This window comes from Musca domestica, unplaced genomic scaffold, assembly GCF_030504385.1.
Source record: "Musca domestica strain aabys unplaced genomic scaffold, Musca_domestica.polishedcontigs.V.1.1 24, whole genome shotgun sequence".
In the NCBI taxonomy this organism is placed as follows: domain Eukaryota; kingdom Metazoa; phylum Arthropoda; class Insecta; order Diptera; family Muscidae; genus Musca; species Musca domestica.
The window spans coordinates 11,410,294-11,433,793 of NW_026712272.1; the positions used below are offsets into that span (position 1 = coordinate 11,410,294).

General features: G+C 36.1%; 1 protein-coding gene across 1 annotated transcript in view; it reads right to left on the bottom strand.

Annotated features, from left to right (window-relative positions):
- The window catches only part of LOC101891876 (octopamine receptor beta-2R), a 128,383-nt gene that overhangs the window by 82,715 nt on the left and 22,168 nt on the right, over positions 1-23,500 (bottom strand). The window contains exon 2 of the mRNA XM_059123361.1: positions 1,297-1,344. The gene's annotated coding sequence lies outside the window, so the exon portion shown is untranslated. The remainder of the gene's footprint in view (positions 1-1,296; positions 1,345-23,500) is intronic.

Here is a 23,500-nt window from a genome sequence, read left to right on the forward strand (position 1 = left end):
ACCAAACGTCTAATATTTGTCTAAATGGAATGGAATTTGGCACTTACGACGGAATGAAGTCTAGAAGCTAGTGTGTCAAATTTGGTGAAGATCGGTTCAGATATTGCTATAGCTTCCATGTATATATATGCCAAATTATATCGAGATCGGTTCAGATTTGGATATAGCTCCCAAATATATTTTTATCCGATTTTAAATTATTTGTGCACCAAATGGGCAACACATGTCCGAATTTAAAAGATACAAATGCTTCGGCATATTTAGTCCTTTGATCTTTAAATTATAATTATAATCATAGGGTGTATGATTGAATTCTCCCATAAAAACTTTTAATTGTTATGTGGAGCTCTACTAAATTACCAAAGTGTCGTAGGATATCATTAAGTCGGCCCCGCCCGACTTTAAGCCTTTCTTTATTGTTTTTTTTCCTGTAATTGTACTATTATAAGCAGATTTGTTTTTATAAAAATCTTTCAGGAGGTCTTCTTCTATTTTTAATAAAACCCGGATCATATTTCTATTCCTTACAAGAACTTTAATAGATCTTCTGTCCACATAAGACCTATAAAGATCTTATGATTATAAAATACCTTTAAGGGTCTTCTGCCTTCAAAGTTCTTCTATCGCTTCATCACCCTTGCAGCCAGTTACAATTTCCGATTACAGCCTTTAACGTTTACATCGGCTACTTAAAGCCATTAACGTTGTCAGTCATACCTTATGAAAATACAAAACTATGATGAGAGTGTTATAAGAGTCCTTGATGCCACTTGAGATGGCAGTATGAGTAGATGTCTGTATGTGTGTGTGTATCACATTCAATTGCCAAGTGCAATATGAAATCCTTTCTGGCATCATAATGTTTACCTTTAAAATATTGTGTTTTTTTTCATTTTCCATAAAGTTTGTTCATATCTGTGACATATTTACAGCCATATTGACATTTATATATATATTTATACAAGATATTTTATATCCAAGGACTTTGAAGGTTTCCTTGATGTAGGTAACACACATATTGTGTATTTTGTGTATGTTTGAGGGTGTGAGTGCGAGTGTGCTTCATGTCTTGTCTGTTAGCTAATAAACATGGAAACGTCGAAAGGAAGCAGTTTTATGAAGATTCTTCCTTTTTCATACACATTGGAAATTATGCAGAGTTTCTTCAGTCGTGTTTTACACGGGAAAGATCAATGAAATTTGGATATTTTTGAAAAGAGCTTAAGTTAAAAAAATTGAAAAAAATATAAGGGGACGAGATTTTGATTTGAATTCTTTAGATAAAAATTTGCTTACCTTTATTTATATTGGAAATATAACTGAATCCGGATAAGTCCTTTTAATCTGAAAATAATAAAGAGAATGGGATTTAGGAAAAATTTGAAAATAGAATTGCAGAACAAGACAGTAATACGGAACATATAGGATATATAAGTAGAAATAGTGGAACAATTCAGGGTGAGATGAAAAAATTGAAACAAATTTCAGACTTCTGTTATTTCTAAGCCACTCGTCCGACAGCTGCAAAAATTATTCCAGTGACAGCTCATTATATTGTTTACAAGCGTACAAAAGCATTTGGTGGATAATTTTTCAGAAAAGAGAAAGTTATTCGTGATGGAATTCAAGCGAGATAGTGTGATTTCTTTATATTTGGCTGGAAAACCACCACAGATGGCTATCGTTAGAGCACTCCAGCATTTAAATGTGAATAAATCTTTTGTGTCTCGTATCATCGCTCGCTATCGTGATACTGGTAGCGTAGCCCGATGTCAAGGAAGTGGATGGAAGAAAACAGCAACATCAGCAGAAATTGTTCGAAAAGTAAAGAAGCGACTTTATAAAAGCCTGAGTCGCAGTGGCCGAAAAATGGCTCGTGAGCTGAACGTAACGCACTACTCCATTCGGCAAACATTGAAAAATGAGCTCGGGGTAAAGCCATCGAAATTCCAAAAAGTGCAAGAACTTACACCGCACCATAACAGAAAGAAAATAGACTCAAAAGAGCCCTTTCGGCCAACCGAAGCAGAAGTAACTCTTTACTTCTGCTTCGCTTGGCCGAAAGTGATGAACTGCCGAATTTGGTTCTCTCCGATGAGAAAACATTCGTTGTCCAGCAGTTTTGCAAATAAACAAAATGATCGTGTTTACTTGCCAAAGAGGTCAGCTGAAAATGTGCACCTCGGTTGGCCACCAGAACTCAAGCGCCGGCCATGGTGATGGTGTGGGCCGCCATAACAGCCGATGGTCGCTCTGCGCTCGTATTACTCGACCGTGTCAGTAAAATAAATGCCGAATATTATAACGATAATATTCTGGAGGGTGTATTAAAGCCTTGGGCACGCTAACATTTTGGCCGCAGACCTTGGACATTCCAACAGGACTCAGCACCATAGCACTCACCACGCGCTACCCAAGAATGGCTACAAAATGAAGTTCCTCGCTTCATATCCACTGTACAATGGCCACCAAAATCTCCGGATAGCAATCCGTTGGACTATTGTGTCTGGAGTATTTGTTTTCCCCAACTGTTGAACCTTTATGGCGGAGGTCCCGAAAGGGCTGGCCAATATTGTCCATTTCGTTTTTGACCTAGGTCTAATATAAATATCACAATATGCTATATTAGGACTATACCGACTACTTATATCACCTTATATGAGATTAGCAAGTAACAGCTACTTCGTTAGGGAAAAGTCCCACTTGAAATTTTGAATTCGTTCAACAGTTCATGTTAGGTCTGTGCTCAAAATGCACAATTTGTTCAGTTTAAAAATTTTTAACAAATCTCCATACAGGGTAGCAAATGCTTACCTTTTACACCACAAAGTCTTCAACATCTTACATTTTGAAGTTTACTGAGGAGGTTATTAGTAAAACCATTGCATAATGGACCTACATTCAATTTTTCGGTTCAAAACTATTTCAACGTCTCCATACGCATACCCTAGGAACCAACAGCGACCTCAATGTCAAATTTTTGGATTCCAACCCTATCCCTTCACCCAATTTAGTAACAATTAGTTCGCATATCCAGAACAATTGACATCTCCCATCCTAGACACCAACAGTCAGTAAAAATTATTGAACAGCTATAGTACTCGTTTGCAAAACCACCAACAGTGACATTTATAACAAATTTCAGGATTCCAAGTCTAATCCTTCAACCAACACCAAATTCATTAATATTTAGTACTTTTCGTACAATTATAGTACACATTTCCAAAACCACTTTCATATCAGAATTCCAGACACGAACAGTGATATCTATATCAAATTTCAGGATTCAAGCTCTATTCCTTCAACCAGTACCAAATTTAGTAACATTTAGTCCTTTTCGTACAATTATAGGACACATTTCCATCCATATTTCCATCCATCCCGATACCAATCTCAATATCAAATTTGAGCATTCCACTTCTATCCCTTCACCCAATACCAAATTTAGTACCATTCACCCATATCACAATCCCAGACACCAACAGGGACCTTAATACCAAATTTGAGAATTTCAGCCCTATTACATCACCCAGTCCCAAATTTAGTACCACGAATTACTTTTCGTGCAAATATAGGACACAATTCCAAAACCACCTTCAGATATCAACAGAGACAACGTTATCAAATTTAAGGATTCCAGCACTATCCCTTTAACCAAAACTCAATTTACTACCATTTTGTACTTCTTGTACAAATATAAGACGCATTTCCAAGCCGCCGCCAAATCTCAAACACAAATACTATCAGTAATCTAAATATCATACTTTAGGCTTTCAGCTCTAGTCCTTAACCCAATGCCAAATATAGTACCATTTAGTATTTTTGGTACAATTACAGTACACATTTAAAAAACTACCTCCATATATCAATCCCAACTACCTAGAGGGACACTAACACAAAATTTCAGTCTTCACGGATTATCTTTTCATCCAATACTAAATTGTTTTAAATATAGTACTATTTAATACATTTCGTACACTTGTAGTACACATTTCAAAAACTATCTATTTTTCACACACCCAAAAGCAAACTGTGCCCAATTTAGTACCATTTCGTTCAGTTCGTACACTTAGTACACATTTCCAAAACTATCTTCATATATCAACCATTCTTTCTTACCTTGATTCCAATATAAAATTTCAAGTATTTAGCTCCGTTCTGTTCGCATATTCAATTCAATTTTTAGTAAATTTTAGTCCTTTTTGTACCCATTTAGTAGGATTTTCCGAAAACCTAACCTTATTACACGCCTTCGCACCAAGACCGACCTTCGGATAAGAAAGAGTGGACCGATAACTGATAACTCGCTGGTTTAAAGAAACGTTTAGATATACCAAGTTTGAAAAGAATCGATGTGGGAGAGGTCCCAGAATGAGTGGACCAATATATTCCATCTTCATAACAGATCTCGTGTTATTAAAAATGTTGAGATGTGTGAAACTTGAAGAGAAACAGACGCTTTTTTCGCACCCCTTTGAGGGGAAGGTACCAAAAGGCGTGGTTTGATATATCCCATCTTCACCTGGTTTTTTGTTTTGATAGAAGTATTGAGATGTGCCGGGTTTGAAAGTAATCGGATGCTCATTTTGTGTTCTATGTGAGCTATGGGTATCCAAAATGTTGACCGTTGTGGGGGAGCTACCAAAAGGAGTGGCCTAATCTATTACATTTTCGTGCAATATCTAGAGTTGCATAAAATATTGACAATTGGACTATTATTTCACATTTTATAAAAATTATAATTATTCAATATTCCGTTTGTGGGGGAGGCACTTGATGGAGTGGGTCGATATTCTCTAATATCTCACCTCAACTAGCACTAAAATAAATATCAAAATTTACAAAGTTTGCATAAAATGAGATGATTTTTTCTTCTACTATGAGGTAGATAATTTTCTGCGAAAATTTTGACCCTTTGTGAGGGAGGTACCAGAAGGAGTGGACCGATATTGCCTATATTTAATCTCGATCTAAGATTGACAATAATATTACAATGAACCAAGTTTGGATCAAATCGAAAGCTCCCTTCGAGAGTTATCGGGCACACCAGGCAGTCCGGATGGACGCACAATACTAGATCAGCTGCAAATGTCCTGAATCGGATTTGGTCTAAAGAGACCTAGGGTCTAATACCGTTTTTTCGACGGTCTGTAACCATATGACCGAGGGTATAGAAATTAAGAAAAAATTAGTTTCCTTAAATTTACAACTTATACCACTCTCAAAAAGAAAGGCACACACTTCCAGGAACCATGTAAACGTGTGTGTGTGTGTGTACGTGTATCAACATATGTTCGGATTTAGTTTTGTTATAATTAAATGTAATTTATTGAATCAAGATGTAGCAGAAAGTATCAGAATGTTATGATAACTTTGTGTCAGAGTATGTATGTCCTTGTGTATCTCGGTGTTTGCAAAGGATGTTAACAAATATACAATAACTACAGCAGTAGCAACAACAACCTACAACAACACCAATAACATCGTTGATATCTTCGGTAGCAACAAAATTATAATTTATTCCTAACAAGTTGCCAGTCTTATGTTGTCGTCTCAAGCAGCGGGAACATATGTGACACAGCATCAAGAAAGCTACACGAGAGTTGATATTAAATATGAAACTCTTTCGTTCAGTAGGTTATGGGGAGAGGAGGCTGGGGGACGTGTTTACTCTCCACCCGCTGATATCATTTTATCCTTATCCTTATAATTCTAAGAAGTATAATTTACAAGCAATAAACTACTTAAAGTACACATTGCGTATAAATTGATATTTAATAATTTATTGTGCTGCATGGAATTGAAGATATCTTTGGATGAGATTAAAATTGGAAGAGGATTAAATGTGTTCGGGGTATTATTGTATAAACTTTTTCAAAAAATAAACGAATTGTCTGCTAAGAAGTCTGAATAGGGGGAGGCTGGAGCTGAATATAATATTCTCGTATAAAAATATATGGGAACTAAGCAGAATTAAGTCAGAACAGGAATTTTGAACAGTCCGCCATCAATTCCGCCATCAGTATCCTTGACAAAATTCTTATCATATCTGGCGACGATAATTATGAAAATTTCTACAACTCTGGACCCACTTTGCCCAGTAAAATTGCCCGACGCGAATGTAGCACGAATTATCTTATACTTATATTTCAAACCATCCACTTAATATAGGCAAGGTACTTCGCAATGGAGACTTCTGTCGTTCTCTATTTTACAGGTGCGACTTCTGAGACAAGTTATTCTGCAGCAGTGATCTCTGGGGTCAGCAATTTCGCAGTAGCGATTTTTAAGACCAGCTCCTCAACAAAGGTAATTGGTTCAGATCTCTATATTTTGATTTAAATGGTTAGGCTCAGGTGAGAGTTCTTCTAGGCCTATTAGAATATTGGAAATGGAGTTTTTAGGAATTTATTTTTCCGGTACCCTTAGGCCAATACACGTAGATTTTTTGGGTATATTTCATCATCAAAAATTCGAATAGATGAAGTATATATTTTGAAGGAACTTCAAAGGAAACTGGTGGAACTTTTAATATATTTTCCTAGAGCCCTTTGTGAAATCAACTTGAATTTTTAATAATTTTTTCAAAAACCCACATATTTGGAGAAAATTTTCAAGGATCCTCGCACCAATTAACGTATATTTCTCATATATATATTTTTCAAGTATCGTTCGACCACTGCGTTTTTAATGTAGATATTTTCAATGCCCTTAGACCTAACTATATGGAAACTTAAGAAGATATATTCAAGGACGCCAATGAAGTTTTTTTTTTTTCAAGTAAAAAAAAATTTAGAATATTATTTCAATCAGTTTTTTTATACCCTCCACCATACTATGGAGGGTATATTAACTTTGTCATTCCGTTTGTAACTCCTCCAAATACTCATGTCAGACCCAACAAAGTATATATATTCTTGATCAGCGTAAAATTCTAAGACTATTTAGCCATGTCCGTCTGTCTGTCCGTCTGTCTGTTGTAATCACGCTATCTTTCGAATGAATTTAGATAGATGGCTAAAATTTTGCACACATATTTAGTTTTCCAGTAGGTAGGCTAAGTTCGTAAATGGACCATGTAGGTCCACGTTTTCATATAGCCCCCATATAACGGTACCTCCCGATATTCGGTATTTTAATGATTTTAGCGACATTATTCACCGGAATTGTTTCAAATTTGGTATTTGAAGTTCGAATCGGATACTACACCCTAAGACAGAAAATTGTCTATGCAGGTCCACGTCTTCGTATTTTTTGATGATTTTAGCAACATTATTCACCGTTTATTTCAAGTTTCGAATTTGAATATGGTGATGGCTTATGACAAACAATGCCTATGTAGGCCCACATCGTATACACCTCAATATAACGGCTATATTTGGTATTTTTAAAATTTTAACAGAATGTTTTAATGATTTTATTTTCTGAAAATTTCCAAATTCGTTCCAAATGGTGGAGGGTATTCAAAGTTCGGCCCGGCCGAACTTACTACTTTTTAACTTGTTTTTTTTTTTTTTTTTGTTTTTTTAACATAGTCTCCATGACAAGAGACAGACCGTATAGTTTTTATAACTGTTTTTTCAAGGACCCTTACACCAAAGAACATGGAATTTTAAGAATATATTTCAAGGTCTCCCAGACCCTGAAATTTGGATATTAAAACTTTTTTTCAAAGATCTTTAGACCAAAAAAAAAATTTTTTTTTAGAATTTTTGCTAAAAATAGTTTTTGCAACGTGGATTTTGAGGAAAATTTTTCCAAAGACCAACAAAAATGGATATTTTTAGACACATTCTTAAGATTATTAAAGTAGGATTTTTAAGACCTTTTTTCTAAAATTTTCGAAACGAGATATTATTAAATTTTTGTTCAAAAAATGAGAATTTTTAGAAATATTTTAAAGTGATTTTGGGACGTGGGGCTTAAGGAATATTTTGTCAAAAACCAATTTTTTAGAATATTTTTATCAAGGACTTATGAACGAGGTAGATTTGGTAAATTGGATTTTAGAGAATATTTTAAAGGACTTAAGAGGATTTTATAAGACTTTTCAGGTGGATTTTGGAATGCGAATGTTTAAGAATTTTGTACCCTCAGCCACATGCAGAGGTTATATATCATTTTATACGGCCAAAACGTGCCTTATCGAGATAACGGTTTTAGGCCCTGGCTCTCCTTGGATCAAATCCGTTTCAGGACATTTAAAGTCCATTTAGGGTTGTCCACTTCTCCGTCCATCTGTCTGTCTGTCTGGCTAGAGTGCACGATAACTCTCAAATGGTTCAAACCTGATACATAGTAATATTATTAGCAAACATAAAGCGAGTTCGGATATGGGCAATATAGGTCATCTCATTTTAGTATATCCACCACAAAAGGCCAAAATTTCCACAGAATATAATTGATTATATAAAGCCAGAAAGGATCATGCAATTTTGTGTAAACTTTGCCAATCCCAATAGTTTTCTAAGTACTACGTCTGCTACAAAAATGGAGAATATCGACCCCCTCCATCAAGTACCTCCCCCACAAAGGGTAAAATTTTTGAAGAATTATATCTCTCAAAAAATTGAAATAAGCATCAGATTGTTTCCAAACTCAGCACATCTTACTTTTTTCATTAACAAAAGACTAGGTGTGAAGATGGAAAATGCCGGATCTCACAACGGGTCAAAATTTTGAATTGTTATATTTCTCATAAAATGAGAAATAAGTACCCGACTCTCTGTATAAACTCCAAAATTTATATAAAAGCCTTTCCTGGATGTTTTTCAGTAATATTGCCGAAGACTCTTTAACCTTAAATGCTTGGATTCCATGGAATCTTAACTTGAATATTTTCAAAAATGTGGAAATGTCCGGAACTTATTCGCTCTTTTTTTGGTTATCTCCCGATGAAAACTTTGAAAGCGCCGAAACACGTGTCTCATGTTTTTAGTTATACTCTTCTAATCTAAATAGATTCTCCTGTAATTAAAAAAACCTAAAAAATAGTCCACGGTAAGGAGGCCTTCGAAAAATAGAATACGTTTTAAGGATCTTCTATACCTAGTCTGTTGCAGGATTAAACAGTTTGCAGGTATAATATTATATAGACGGTAAGACTTTCAATTGTGTTCCATAGGCCGAAGCTATACCAAAAGTCCTTCAAAACCTCCTTGAGTTAGAATCTACTTTAAATTCAACCCTATTGTCAATATTCTTTTTAAATACATACACATACGATGAACAAAAACAAATCTATCCAACAGCATATTTTAACCCTTATTTATTTATTTACAGCTCCAAGAACAACCTACCACACCACATCACCTATTGGGGTAGCGTTGAAGTGCGTCATTTGCAGACACTGCGAGAATATCTCTGGGAACAAATAAAACGATTCATGGTAGCTGAAACACAAACAAAAACAATGTGCTATATAACCATAAAAAATATATGTAGAACATTATCAATATTTGTTTTATCGGTTTGAGAAATTATTAGAAAAAAAATCTGTTGCTGCTGCCACAACGCGGGTCGCTTTGACAAACCCATAAATGGGGATGGCAAACAAACGTTTAGCATGGCCTATGTGGACGTTTAAATGTATTTCCCACTGGATAAATTGACAGCGTATTAATGTGTGTTTGGAAAACAATAAAAAGGCATTTGATATGCATAGGCACACACACACACACACACAGAGACACACACCAATACATACAAATTGAATCTTTATGGGTTTCCCCACTTAATGGTGGATACATTTGGCCTTGAATGAAATCTATTCGGTGCTTTTGTGTTGTTGTTTTTTTTTTTTTTATTTCTCGCCCACATACATTTCTGTGCGAAATTTGTGTACATAAGACTTTGGGAGAATCCTAAAACTTTTTTTGGACAAACACATTTGCCAAAAAGAGCATTTAAGGACGAAAAAAAAAACAGTTTGTTTTAGATTAAGGAGATTGGGCGTTTAGTTAATGGGAAAGATAAATAACTTCTGTTTTATTGGCAAAAAAATATTTGCGCCTTTGTGAAAAAATTTCATTCGTCTACACCATTTGGATTTCTTGATGAAATTTCTAATTCGAAATGCTTATACAGGGTGAGATGAAAAAACTGCAACCAACTTCAGACTGCAGTCATTTCTAAGCCACTCGTCCGACAACTGTTAAAATTATTCCAGTGACAGCTCATTATATTTTTTACAAGCGTACAAAAACATTTTGGTGAGAATTTTCCAGAAAAATGTAATTCGTGATGGAATTGAAGCGTGATAGTGTGATTTCTTTATATTTGGCTGGAACAATACAAGTGGCTATCGTTAGAGCACTCCAGCATTTAAATGTGAATAAATCATTTGTGGCTCGTACCATCGCTCGTTACCGTGATACTGGTAATGTAGCCCGACGTCAAGGAAGTGGACGAACGAAAACAGCAATATCCGCAGAAATGGTTCGAAAAGTAAAGAAGCGACTTGATCCAAACCCTCGTCACAGTTGCCGAAAAATGCCACGTGAGCTGAACATATCGAAATACTCTAAAAATGTGCACCTTCGGTTGGCCACTAGAACTCAAGCGCCGGCCATGGTGATGGTGTGGGCCGCCATAACAGCCGATGCTTGCTCTCCGCTGGTATTAATCGACCGTGGTATCAGAATAAATGAACCGAACCGAAAATATTATCCGCCTATCCGTCTGTGGAAATCACTCTAGCTTTCGAACGAATTGAAGTAGATTGATAAAATTTTACTCAAATGTATCTCATGTCTGCAGGACTTTTGGTATTGAAAATGGGCCATGTAAGTTCACGTTTTTGGTATAGCCCCCCATACAACGGTACCACCCGATATTCGGTATTTTGATGATTGTAGCGACATTGTTCACCGGAAGTGTTTCAAATTTGGTATTTGATGTTCGTAATAGATGCTTCACCCTATGACAGAAGATTGTCTGTAAAGGTCTACGTCTTCATATAGCATCCATATATCGGTACCTCCCGATGTTCGGTATTTTGAAGATTTTAACGACATTATTCACAGGAATTGTTTCAAATTTGGTATTTGAAGATCGTAAAGGATGCTACAGCCTGTGGCAGAAAATTGTCTTTGCAGGTCCACGTCTTGGTATAGTCCCCATATACCGGTACCTCCCGATATTCGGTATTTTAATCATTTTATCGACATTATTCACCGGAATTGTTTCAAATTTGGTATTTGATGTTCGTAATAGATGCTTCACCCTATGACAGAAGATTGTCTGTAAAGGTCCACGTCTTCATATAGCATCCATATATCGGTACCTGCCGATATTCGGTATTTTAAAGATTTTAGCGACATTATTCACCGGAATTGTTTCAAATTTGGTATTTGAAGATCGCAAAGGATACTACAGCCTATGACAGAAAATTGTCTTTGCAGGTCCACGTCTTCGTATAGCCCCCATATAACAGTACCTTCCGATATTCGGTATTTTGATGATTTTAGCTACATTATTACCGATTTTTTTAAGTTTCGCATTTGAATATTGTAATGGCTTATGACAAATTTTACCTATGCAGGTCCATGTCGTCGTATAGACCCTAATATAGCAGTTACATTCGGTATTTTTAAGATTTTAATAAAATTTTAAACGGATTTCATTGTTTCTCAGAATTGCCAAATTCGTTCCAAATGGTGGAGGGTATTCAAAGTTCGGTCCAGCCGTACTTACAGCTTTTTTACTTGTTTTTTTTTATGGAATTGGCTTAAAATCCACACAAGGAGTTCCTTTTGGGTACTTTACCCCCTCAAAGAGAATTCTAGGTCCACGGTATCGTATATCCCCCATAAAACTGCACCTCCCGACATTCGATATTTTGATGATTTTAGTTATATTTTTCAATGAAATTGTCTGAAATTCTACACAAGAAGTTCCCTACGAGTACTTTATCATCAGAAAGAGAATTTTCCATACAGATCCACGATATAGCCCCCCGACAATTGTGCCCCCAATGTTTGGCATTTTAATGATTTTAGCCACATTTTTCGATGGAATAGTCTGAAAATCCACACAAGGAGTTCTCTCTAAGTACTTTACCCCCTGGAAGAGAATTATAGGTCTACGTTTTAGTATAGCAGCCATATAACGCTACCCGAAATATTCGGTATTACCAGGATTTTTGCTACCTTATTCACCGGAGATGCGTCATAATTCGTATATGAAGTTCGTAATGGGTACTACAACCTATGACGGAAAATTGTCTATGCAGGTCACCTTCTTAGTATAGCTCACCAAAACAACGGTAACTCTCTTTATTTGGAATTTTGGTTATATTAGCGACATCATTCACCGAAATTGTTTCGAATTTCGTATTCGAAGTTCGGAATCGTTTCTACAGCCTATGACACAAAAAATGCTTCAGCACCACATCCTCGTATATAAAGGTTTTTATTTGAGCGGTATTTTTAAAGAATTTTTTTTTTAATTTTTTCAAGTTCCTTGCTAATGGTGGAGGGTATAACAAGTTCGGCATGGCCGAATTTTGCTGTATTCTTATTTGTTTCATATAATTTTTTCCACAAATTTCATATAGATGTCAAAATTATGTACATATTTAAATACAATAAATAAAAAAAATTAACTTCAATTTTCCAAATTGCGACACAATTCCTTTATTATCTTCCCCTGACTAATGGACTATTTTCCTTCTTCCCATTGTTGTTATATAAATATAATTGTCATTTTCAATTTTCGGTTTTTGAATATTGCTTCGTCTATTGTTATTAGACAAATGCATTTATCCTTTATAAAAGTCAATTTTCCCTTTTATCGAACATAAATTTATTCATTGAAGTGATTTGAATTCCATTGCAGTTACCTGGAAATATTTATTCGAAGGGAGGAAAAAAATTTCGAATTGTTTTTATTTAATTTTCCCCAAAAGAAAACATAATATTTTAAAGGCTACAACAATATTCCCCTAAAATTTTTGGAAAAAATGGGAAATTTTCAATTGAAATTAAATGTATTTTAATCTGTTGTAAGAGATTGAATTGAAAAAGGTTATATTTAAGGAAGACTTTTTGGGGAAAATAAAAAAATATATAAAACAATTTAAAAATAGTCAGTCGATTTTGCCGACAGATGTATTATTTAGATTTATTTTGACTTCTGTTACGATTATTCAAAGTTTTGGCCGTCTATGGAGTAGCTTTCGAAGGAATGCACCAATATTGTCCATTTCGTATCGGACCTTTATAAATATGATATAAATATTGCGAGTCATTCCTTCACTTTATATGAGATATATGTTAGTTTTCAGAAAATGTTAAAATGCCCGTGAGGTATCAGACATAGTCGGCTGAAGTATTCTACTTTAATACTATATCTAATACAGATAAAAATATTGGTATGGGCAAAATTACAAGGGAATCCAATATTTATATCTAATTTTATGAGAGCTGTTTGTTTTTCAAAATCTTGAATCCTATTTGGGGGAGGTACCAGAAGAACTGGTTCGATCTCTCCCATCTTTATAACAGACCTTGTATTAATGGAAATATGTGAGATGTGTCAATTTTTAAAGGATCGGATGTCAATTGCGGGGTTTATGAGCTACATGAATGTTAGAAATTTTGACACCTTGTGGGGGAGGTACCACAAGGAGTGGACCGATATATTTCATCTTCACAACAGATCTTGAGTTTTAGAAATAATTGGACGGATACCAATCCGTTGGACTGTAATTATTCCAGTAACAGTTCATTATATTGTTTACAAGCGCACAAAAGCATTCTGGAGAGAATTTTCCAGAAAAAAAGTAATTCGTAATGGAATTCAAGCGTGATCATTCGTTCGTATCGTTAGATCACTTCAGCATTTAAATGTGAATAAATTTTTTGTGTCTCATACCATCGCTCGTTACCGTATACTGGTAGCGTAGCCCGACGTCAAGGAAGTGGACGGAAGACGGAAAACAGCAACATCAGCAGAAATGGTTCGAAAAGTAAAAAAAGCGACTTGATCGAAACCTGCGTCGCAGTGGTCGAAAAATGGCTCGTGAGCTGAACATAACGCAATATTCTATTCGGCAAACATTAAAAAATGAGCTCGGGAACAAAAGTGCAAAAAACTTACACCGCAACAGAAGGAAAATAGAATCAAAAGAGCTAAAGAGTTGCTTCTGCTTCGCTTGGCCGAAAGTGGAGAACTGCCGAATTTGGGTTTCTCCGAACTCACTGTGGCATCAGGAAAATGCCGAATATTATTGCGAAAATATTCTGGAGGGTGTATTAAAGCCTTGGGCATGCAAACATTTTGGCCGCAGACCTTGGACGTTCCAACAGGACTTAACACCATCGCACTCAGCACGCGGCACCCTAGAATGGTTACAAAATGAGGTTCCTCGCTTCATTTCCAGCGCACAATGGCAACCATAATCTCCGGATACCAATCCATTGGTCTATTGTTTCTGAAGTATTTTGGAAAGAAAGGTTGGAACTAAAAAATACCAAAGTTTAGATCACCTCAAGCAAGCGCTTCGCACAGGAATGGACCAAAATACCGCAGAGCAACATTCGGGCAGCGTGTGACGGTTTCATTGGCCCTAGAAGGTTATAATTCGTACCAAGGGTGCCCAATTCGAACAAATCTAAACTTATTCTAAAATTTGATGCTATTTTCGAAATTTTTTTTGCTTTCATTTAATACAATTAAAAAAAATGTAAATTATTTTCTATGACAATTTTAAACTTTTATGGCGGACGTACCAGACGAAGTGATCCCATGTTGCTCATTTCGAAACTGAATCTAAGTTTGGTAATAATTTTACAATATTCCAAGTTTTAGCCAAATCAGATATTCGCTTCGAGATCGACTCTTAAAAAGGATTTTTTCCAAGGAGACCCTAGCTATTATTTCGATGAGGCACCTTTTGGTCGTATCAACAGATATATGGCTTATGGTATAAAACGTTCTAAGTGTAAGAAACGAGCTAAAATTGTTCATTTTGGTATTAGTATCCATTTTTAAGAAGGATATGAAAATGCGTAGAACATAGTGTACGAAAAGTACTAAATTTTTCTAATAAATGTACGAATAAAGCTGAACTTATGCATTTTGCCTTTTTTTAGGGTCACTTTAAGTTAGACAATGTAGAGTTTTGAATAATTTAAATAAACTAAAAATGGAGCTAGAATTATTACTTGGGCTAATTTCCTCTCCCTCCCTAAGGACCCTTTGATAAGTCTCCTGTCAAAAAAAAAAAAAAAAACTAAACTAAACTAAACTAAACGAATTCAAAATCCTCATTTATAAATTTATTTGTTAAAATAAAAATTAGGTAAATTATATATAAACACCAAGAAAGACAACAGAGATAGACAGCTCGGTTAGAGATAAGAAATTATGAATAAAAAAATAAATGTAAACAATGAAATTGGAATTTAATGAAGTGGGCATTCGACAGACAGATATGTAGGTAGATATACATATGTACGTGTGTGGGCCTTAAATCCATTTGAAGGGGGAGATAACAAAATTCCAAATAAATATCTTTGGATTTGTGTCATCATAACAAAGATGGAGATATTCTTTAGTGGTTTATTAGGGAGGTCTATAAACAAATGTAAATGATATTAATTTAAAACAAGTAAAAAAACTATAAGTTCGGCCGAACTTTCAATACCCTCCACAACTTGTTATAAATTTAACAATTTTCAAAAAAAATAAAATCCATTAAAAGTTCTGTTAAAATTTAAAAAATACCGAATGTAGCCGTATATTAGGGTCTATACGACGACGTGGACCTGCATCATAAGCTATTACAATATTCAATTGCGAAACTTGAAAAAACTCTGTTTATAAAGTAGCTAAAATCATCAAAATACCGAATATAGGGAGGTACCATGGTGGTTATAAAACGTGGACCTGTACAGACAATTTTCAGTCATAGGCTGTAGTATCCATTACGAACTTCAAATACCAAATTTGAAAGAGTTCCGGTAAATAATGTCACTAAAATCATAAAAATACCGAATATCGGAAGGTACCGTTATTTGGGGGCTATACGAAGAGGGCGACCTGCACAGACAAATTTCTGTCATAGGCTGTAGTATCTATTACGAACTTCAAATACAAAATTTGAAATAATTCCGGTAAATAATGTCGCTGAAATAATCAAAATATCGAAAATCGGGGGGTACCGTTATATGGGGGCTATACGAATACGGGGAGCTGCACGATCAATTTTCTGTCACATGCTGTAATATCCATTACGAACTTCAAATGCGAAATTTGAAATAATTCCGGTAAATAATGTCGCTAAAATCATCAAAATACCGAATATCGGGGGTTCCGTTATATAGGGGCTGTACGAAGACGTGGATCTACATGGCTCCTTTTCTGTCTTAGGACGTAGTACCCATTACGAACTTAAATACTAAATTTTAAATTGTTCCGATAAAAAATGTCGCTAAAATCATCAAAATACCGAATATCGGGAGGTACCGTTATATGGGGACTATACGAAGACGTGGACCTGCACAGACAATTTTCTGTCATAGGCTGTAGTATTCATTACGAACTTCAAATACAAAATTGAAATAGTTCCTGTAAACAATGTCTTTAAAATCATCAAAATACCGCATATCGGGAGGTACCGTTATATGGGGCTATACGAAGATGTGAACCTACATGGCCCACTTGCATATTCAATACCAAAAGTCCTGCAGACATAATACACATTTGAGTAAATTTTTATTAACTTACTTCATTTCGTTCGGCAGCTAGAGTGATTTCCACATAGGGACAGACGGACGGACATTGTTAAATCGACATTGAATTTAATGCTGATCAAGAATATATATATTTTGAGGTGTTGTAAACGGAATGACAAACTTAATATACCCTCCATACTATGGTGGAGGGTATAAAAAAGATCCAAAAAAAGCAACAGAATATTTCACAGCAGAAATATGTTCCCCCTCTCCTCTTAGCTTCCTGTCGGTCCATTTGTATTGATAGTATTTCTACATTTTTCCCACATCCATATTTCATGGTTTCTCTCTTTTCTGTTTTGTTTTTTTGCTGTTCATCCTACCATAAGTGCTTTCTACGGCATCAATTAATGTTGTGTAGAAAGTGAACAGCGCTACGCTCAGTAGCCAGCAATTGAATTGAATTTCGAAAATATTCAAATGTATGTATGTGTTTATGTATGTATGTATATGTGTGTCACAGCTCTGGGCATATTGACAGGCAGCTGCCCGGCCCATCCATACATCCAGAAAACGAGTGTCAGTGATGTGGAAGTATTTCATTCAGTCAGTGACCATGGTCATGTTCATTTGAAATGTATCGGTGTTTGACTGGCCGGAAGGCAGACAGGCATATTAGCAGTATTTTGCCAGTGGCGAGTAATACAGTTTCCATGAGAAAGAGAGTGTGTACGTATGTATATAAACATGTGTGTGTGTGCAGTTGTTGTTTGAGTGTGTATTTGCCGGAATACGATTGAATCCGTAGTATTCCATTGTAATATCGATCACTTTGTGGCCGCTCGTTTTCTTTTTTTCCATTTTTTTGCTGTTGCTGCAGCAACGTTGAACATAAAGCCTTTGTCCCGCTACTTGCAGCGCAACAATGATTTAACGCTTCTCTACAGAAATTTGTAATATCCTGGGATTTTGCCCACCATCCACCCACCCAGCAACCGCCACACAATTGATTGTTAACATATCGCCAGTGTTGTTGCTGTTACTGCTCCGGCTGTTGTTGTTTCTGTTGTTAAGCTGTGATTTATTCATTTTATTCTTTGCATATGCCAAATATAGATTTGTAGCCATGTAAATGTATGTGTGAGAGTGTATGTGTGTGTATCTCTGTGTATAAATGTCTACTGGTGTCTGTCTGGAGGCCAGATGAACAAAAAAGAGATGCAAAAAAATAATTGAATTTGGTTTTGTAACAAAGTTTTTCAATTAAAGTTTTATGAATCCGTTTACGAGTATATATCTGTGTATGTAAATGTCGATTGAGAAGGGAAAAATTTTAATTATAAGTGACAGAAAATTTAGAATTATCGATGGAAATCAATAGAGCAATATATTTTCGAATGGTATTGAATTGATAGCGTATTTCTAAAGAGATTGTGAAGGGTCACCCAAAGAAGAGGAACTTTGCAATGGTCGCCTATACAAAAGAGGTATTTTGCAAGCCATCTCCAGACGGAATCTCAATTTTTATTCGGTTTGGTATATCGACTCCCAGACGAAAGCTCTGAAGCTATAAAATTGAAATTGGGGAGGCCCCGGGTCTCGATTTTTTATACCCTACAACACTATGTGTTGGGGGTATTATAAGTTTGATTGGGAAAAAAATTATGTAACACCTCGAAATATTGGTTTCCCACATAGGAAAGTATATATGGATCTTCCTATCTCGCCGAGCTGAGTCGATCTAGCTATGTATGTCCGTCCGTCCGTCTGTCCATGTGAATTTGTAATCAAGCTACAGGTCGCAATTATGAACCGATCCTCACGAAATTGAAAATGGAGGTGGTGTTAGGGTCAGAATAGAGCTCCATTGTTTTTGGAGATAATCGCACGATATTTAGGAGTTGAAATGGACCAAAAACAGAAAAATTTCCTGATTTTGCAGTTGTTCTATAGGCCACAATTATGAACCAATCGACGCGAAAATTTTCATGGAGTTAGAGTTTGGGACTGGGCAGAAACCTACCAATTTGGTCGGACAATAATAAGCGGGTAAAATAGACCCTAACTTTTATGTTAGAAAATAGGAAAATTTTCACTAAACCGCGAATATTTTTAATCCCAGCCAAGTCACAAATACATTAAAAGATCAAAAAATTGATCTTATTTATTCTGCTTATATATCAAGAACCGCTGGGCCGATTTTCACAATTCCATCAATTCGGAATGGTCTCTTGCCAGAAAACGATAAAATCTAAGAAAATCGCGGGAAAATATACCAATAAAAAAGTGAATATCTTTTGTCGATTTTTTCCAATTTTTGTCATATTTTTTATCGCATGGGATATTTTCAATTTGAATTACAATTTTGAATTGTTTATTTTCAAAATTTTTACACCCCCAACACTACGTTTTGAGGGTATTATATGCATATCGCAATTATCGTCCGATCCACACGAAAATTTGCGTGGGGGTAGAGTTAGGGTCAGAAAAAAAGCCTATTGTTCTTAAGATGTGCATTTAGAGGTCCAATTAGAATAAAAAAAATGAATATTTTCAAATTTTGTAGTCGCTCTATAGGCCTCAATTGAAAGCTAATCGACACGAAATTTCGCATCAGAAGAGAGTTAAGGACAGGGAAGAAGTTTAGCATTTCGGATGACCATTGGATTATATTTAGCTTTAAAATATACCACAACTTTCGTGTGAAATTGTTTTAAAAATTAACAACACTGAGTAGTGCGTAAATATTGACCAAATTCTCCGGGTCCAAAAACTAAGGGTAACCTCTGGGCAGGGCTCTCTGGCATTATTTCAAAAACGAAAACTTTTAAGATGGATTTGGATATAAGGGGACTTCGAACATATTGTAGTGTTGTAGGATATCACATGGTCGGCCCCGCACGACTATAGCCTTTCCTTACTTGTTATTCTATGAAATTATGGAACGAAAACTTTTTCCTCTGTGAACTTTATCATTTGACATTTCCTTTCTTTACAAAATTTATCGTTTTACGATTTCATGAATCCATCCCATGGTCTCTGCTGGTTTTTATACCCTACGCCACACTGTGGGAAGGGTATTCTGTCCTTGTGCGAAGGAAGCGAGATAGACCCATAGTTCCTTTTGATGATCTGCATAGAATCATATTCTGGTTCCATTTATGCATGTCCGTACGTCTGTCTACGTATTTTTGTGAACAAAATGCAGGTCACATTTATTATCCGATTGAGATGAAATTTTCCAAAAAATATTTGTTTGGGCCAAGGACGAACCCAATTGAAATTGGTAAGAATCTGTTCTATATTATATATATGTAGCTCCCATATATATCTTCAATCGATTTCGGGTTAATTGTGCACCAAATAGTCAATATTAGTCAAAATGACCTGAATTTGGCTCATCCGATGGAATTCAGTCTAGGAGCAAGTACATCAAAATGGTTAATTTCTGTGCAAATGACCTGAATTTTGGCACATCCGACCGAATTTAGCCTAGAAGCAAGTACATCAAATTTGCTGAAAACTGGTTTAGATATAGCTATAGCTCCCATAAATATGTTTTCTCCGATTTGGGGTTTTAAGACCCTCACATACGTAATATGCACTACACAAGAATGATATTTGGCACAAGATAACTTATGGAGCTCAATAATACCTCGGTCAAATTTTATCGATGTCGGAACTGATTAGGATATAGCTCCCACATATATCCGATATCGAATTATTGAGCACCAAATGGTTAATATAAGTCCAAATTGAAAGAATTTTGACACATACGATCGAATTCAGCCCAGAAGCTTGTACTTCAAATTTGGTGAAAATCGATTCAGATATAACATGGGCTTCTACACATACGTTTCACCCCATTTGGGGTTTAAGTTCCTCACATTCGTAATATTCGCTTTATAACAATGGTATTTGGTACCAAATATCAGATGGAGATCAGAAATACCTCCGTCAAATTTCAGTAAGATCCGTTCAGATGTGTATATAACTCCCATATATACCTTTATACGATTTGAGGTTTATTCTGAAACAAATTGTTAATATCACCCCAAATTGGATGGGTTTTTGTACATTCATCTGAATTTATCCTGGAAGTAAATACGACATTTGGAGAAACTCGGTTTCCCCATATATAACTCCGATATATATTTATAGCCTCAGCCATATGGCTAGAGAGGGTATATATCATATGATACGTTCAAAACGTGCCTCATCGAAATAATGGATTTAGAACCTAGGTCACTTGGGACTAAATCCGTTTCAGGACATTTGTAGTCGATCCATCGATGTCCGTCCGTCTGTCTGGCTCGTTGGTGTGCACGATAGCTCTTAAAGGGAGTATCCGATTTAATCCAAACAAGGGAGTATCCGATTTAATCCAAACATTGTAATGTTATTGTTAAATTTAGATCGAGTTCGGAATTTGGCAACATCGGTCCAGTCCTTCTGGTTCCTCCGCCACAAAAGGTAGAACTTGACAAAGACACAGGATAATCCGACTTGGCTACATCTTTGGAAATCCTAATATTTGCATCAGTGCTAGGACAGGTGCGAAAATGGATAATATCGGTCCACTCTATCAAGTACCTCCCTCACAAAGGGTCAAAATTTTAAATAAATATAACTCTTATAAAATGTGATGTAAGTGTCCGATTGTCTTAAAATTACTCACTTAACAATATCAAGGTCTGATATGAAGGTGGGCTATATCGATAAAGGCCTTCTGGTACCTCCCCCACAAAAGGTTCAACGTTTTCAATATCTACGAAGTTCAAAAAAATTAACATCCGATTCCATTCAGACTTGGTACATTTCAATATTTCCATCAACAGTAGATCTGTTATAAAGGTGGTAGAGATCGGACTATTTCTTCAGGTACCACCCCCACAAAGGGTCGAAATTTTGAACAAACGAAGCTATCATACAATCGAAAAGAAGCACCCGATTCTCTTCAAATTTCACACATCTCATCATTTCTACTAACACAAGATCTGCTGTGAAGATGCGATATATTGGTCCACTCCTTCCGGTATCTCCCCCACAAAGGGTTAAAATTCTGAATATCCATGAAGCTCATAAAACGCGAAATTAACATCCGATCATGTTAGAATGTCCAAGGTCTGCGGCCAAAACATTTGCGTGCCCAAGGCTTTAATACACCCTCCAGAATATTTTCGCAATAATATTCGGCATTTATTCTGATGCCACGGTCGATTAATACGAGCGGAGGTCGACCATCGGTTGTTATGGCGGCCCACACCAACACCATTGCCGGCGCTTGAGCTCTAGTGGCCAATCGAAGCTGCGCACTTTCAGCTGACATCTTTGGCAAGTAAACACGATCATTTTGTGTGTTTACAAACTGATGGACAACGAATGTTTTCTCATCGGAGAAAACCAAATTCGACAGTTCACCACTTTCGGCCAAGCGAAGCAACTCTTTAGCTCTTTTAAGTCTATTTTCTTTCTGTTGCGGTGTAAGTTCTTGCACTTTTTGGAATTTCAATGGCTTTACCCCGAGCTCATTTTTAAATATTTGCCCCGAATTGAAATATGTTCAGTTCACGAGCCATTTTACGGCAACTGCGACGAGGGTTACGATCAAGTCGCTTCTTTACTTTTCGAACCATTTCTGCTGATGTTGCTGTTCTCTTTCGATCACCTCCTTGATGTCGGAAACCTGGAAACCTTGGGAAGGCCTTCTGCCCATAGAAGACCTTGAGAAAGTATCCTGGCCATAGAAGACCTTTAGAAGATATTCTTTCCATAGAAAGGTATTTGCTTATAGGAGAATATTTCGAGAAGGTCTTCCCCATAGGAGACCTTGAGAAGGTTTTTTAAATAGAACACATAGAGAAAGACTTCTTCTTAATGGAACAGCTAAAGAAAGTCTTCTTCCATAGAAGACCCGAAGAAGGTCATCTGTCTATAGAAGACCTGAAGAAGGTCATCTGTCTATAGAAGACCTGAAGAAGGTCATCTGTCTATAGAAGACCTGAAGAATGTCATTTATATATAGAAGACCTGGATGATGTCTTCGGTACATAGAATACCTTGAAGAGCTATAGAAGACCTAGCGATGAAATGAAATGAAATACCTTTAGGATAGTCTCCGGTCTATAGAAGGCTTAGAAAAGGCCTTCTGTCCATAGAAGGCCTTAAAAAGGTATTTTGTCCATAGAATGCCTTGAAAAGGTTTGCTGTTCATAGAAGATGCTGAAATGGTCTTCTATCAATAAAAACCTTTAGAAAGTCTTCTCCTATAGAAAACCTGGAGGAGGTCTTCTCCTATAGAAGACCTGGAGGAGGTCTTCTCCTATAGAAGACCTGGAGGAGGTCTTCTCCTATAGAAGACCTGGAAGAAGTCTTCTCCTGCAGTAGACATTGAAAAGGTATTCTCTCTTCTACAATAGAAGACCTGCTGAAGCTCTTCTTCAATTGAAGATTTTTTGAATATCTGCTTCTAAAGAAGACCAGAATAAAGTCTTCTCTTATAAAAAAAACCTGGATAAGGTATTTTCCTTTGGAATACCCGGAATCGGTCGCTTCTTTACTTTTCGAACCATTTCTGCTGATGTTGCTGTTCTCTTCCGTCCACTTCCTTGATGTCGGGCTACGCTATCAGTATCACGGTAATGAGCGATGGTACGAGACTCAAAAGAAGATTTATTCACATTTAAATGCTGGAGTGCTCTAAAGATAGCCACTTGTGGTTTTCCAGCCAAATATAAAGACATCACACTATCGCGCTTGAATTCCATCACGAAGAACTTTTCGTCTGCAAAATTCTCACCTAAATGCTTTTGTACGCTTGT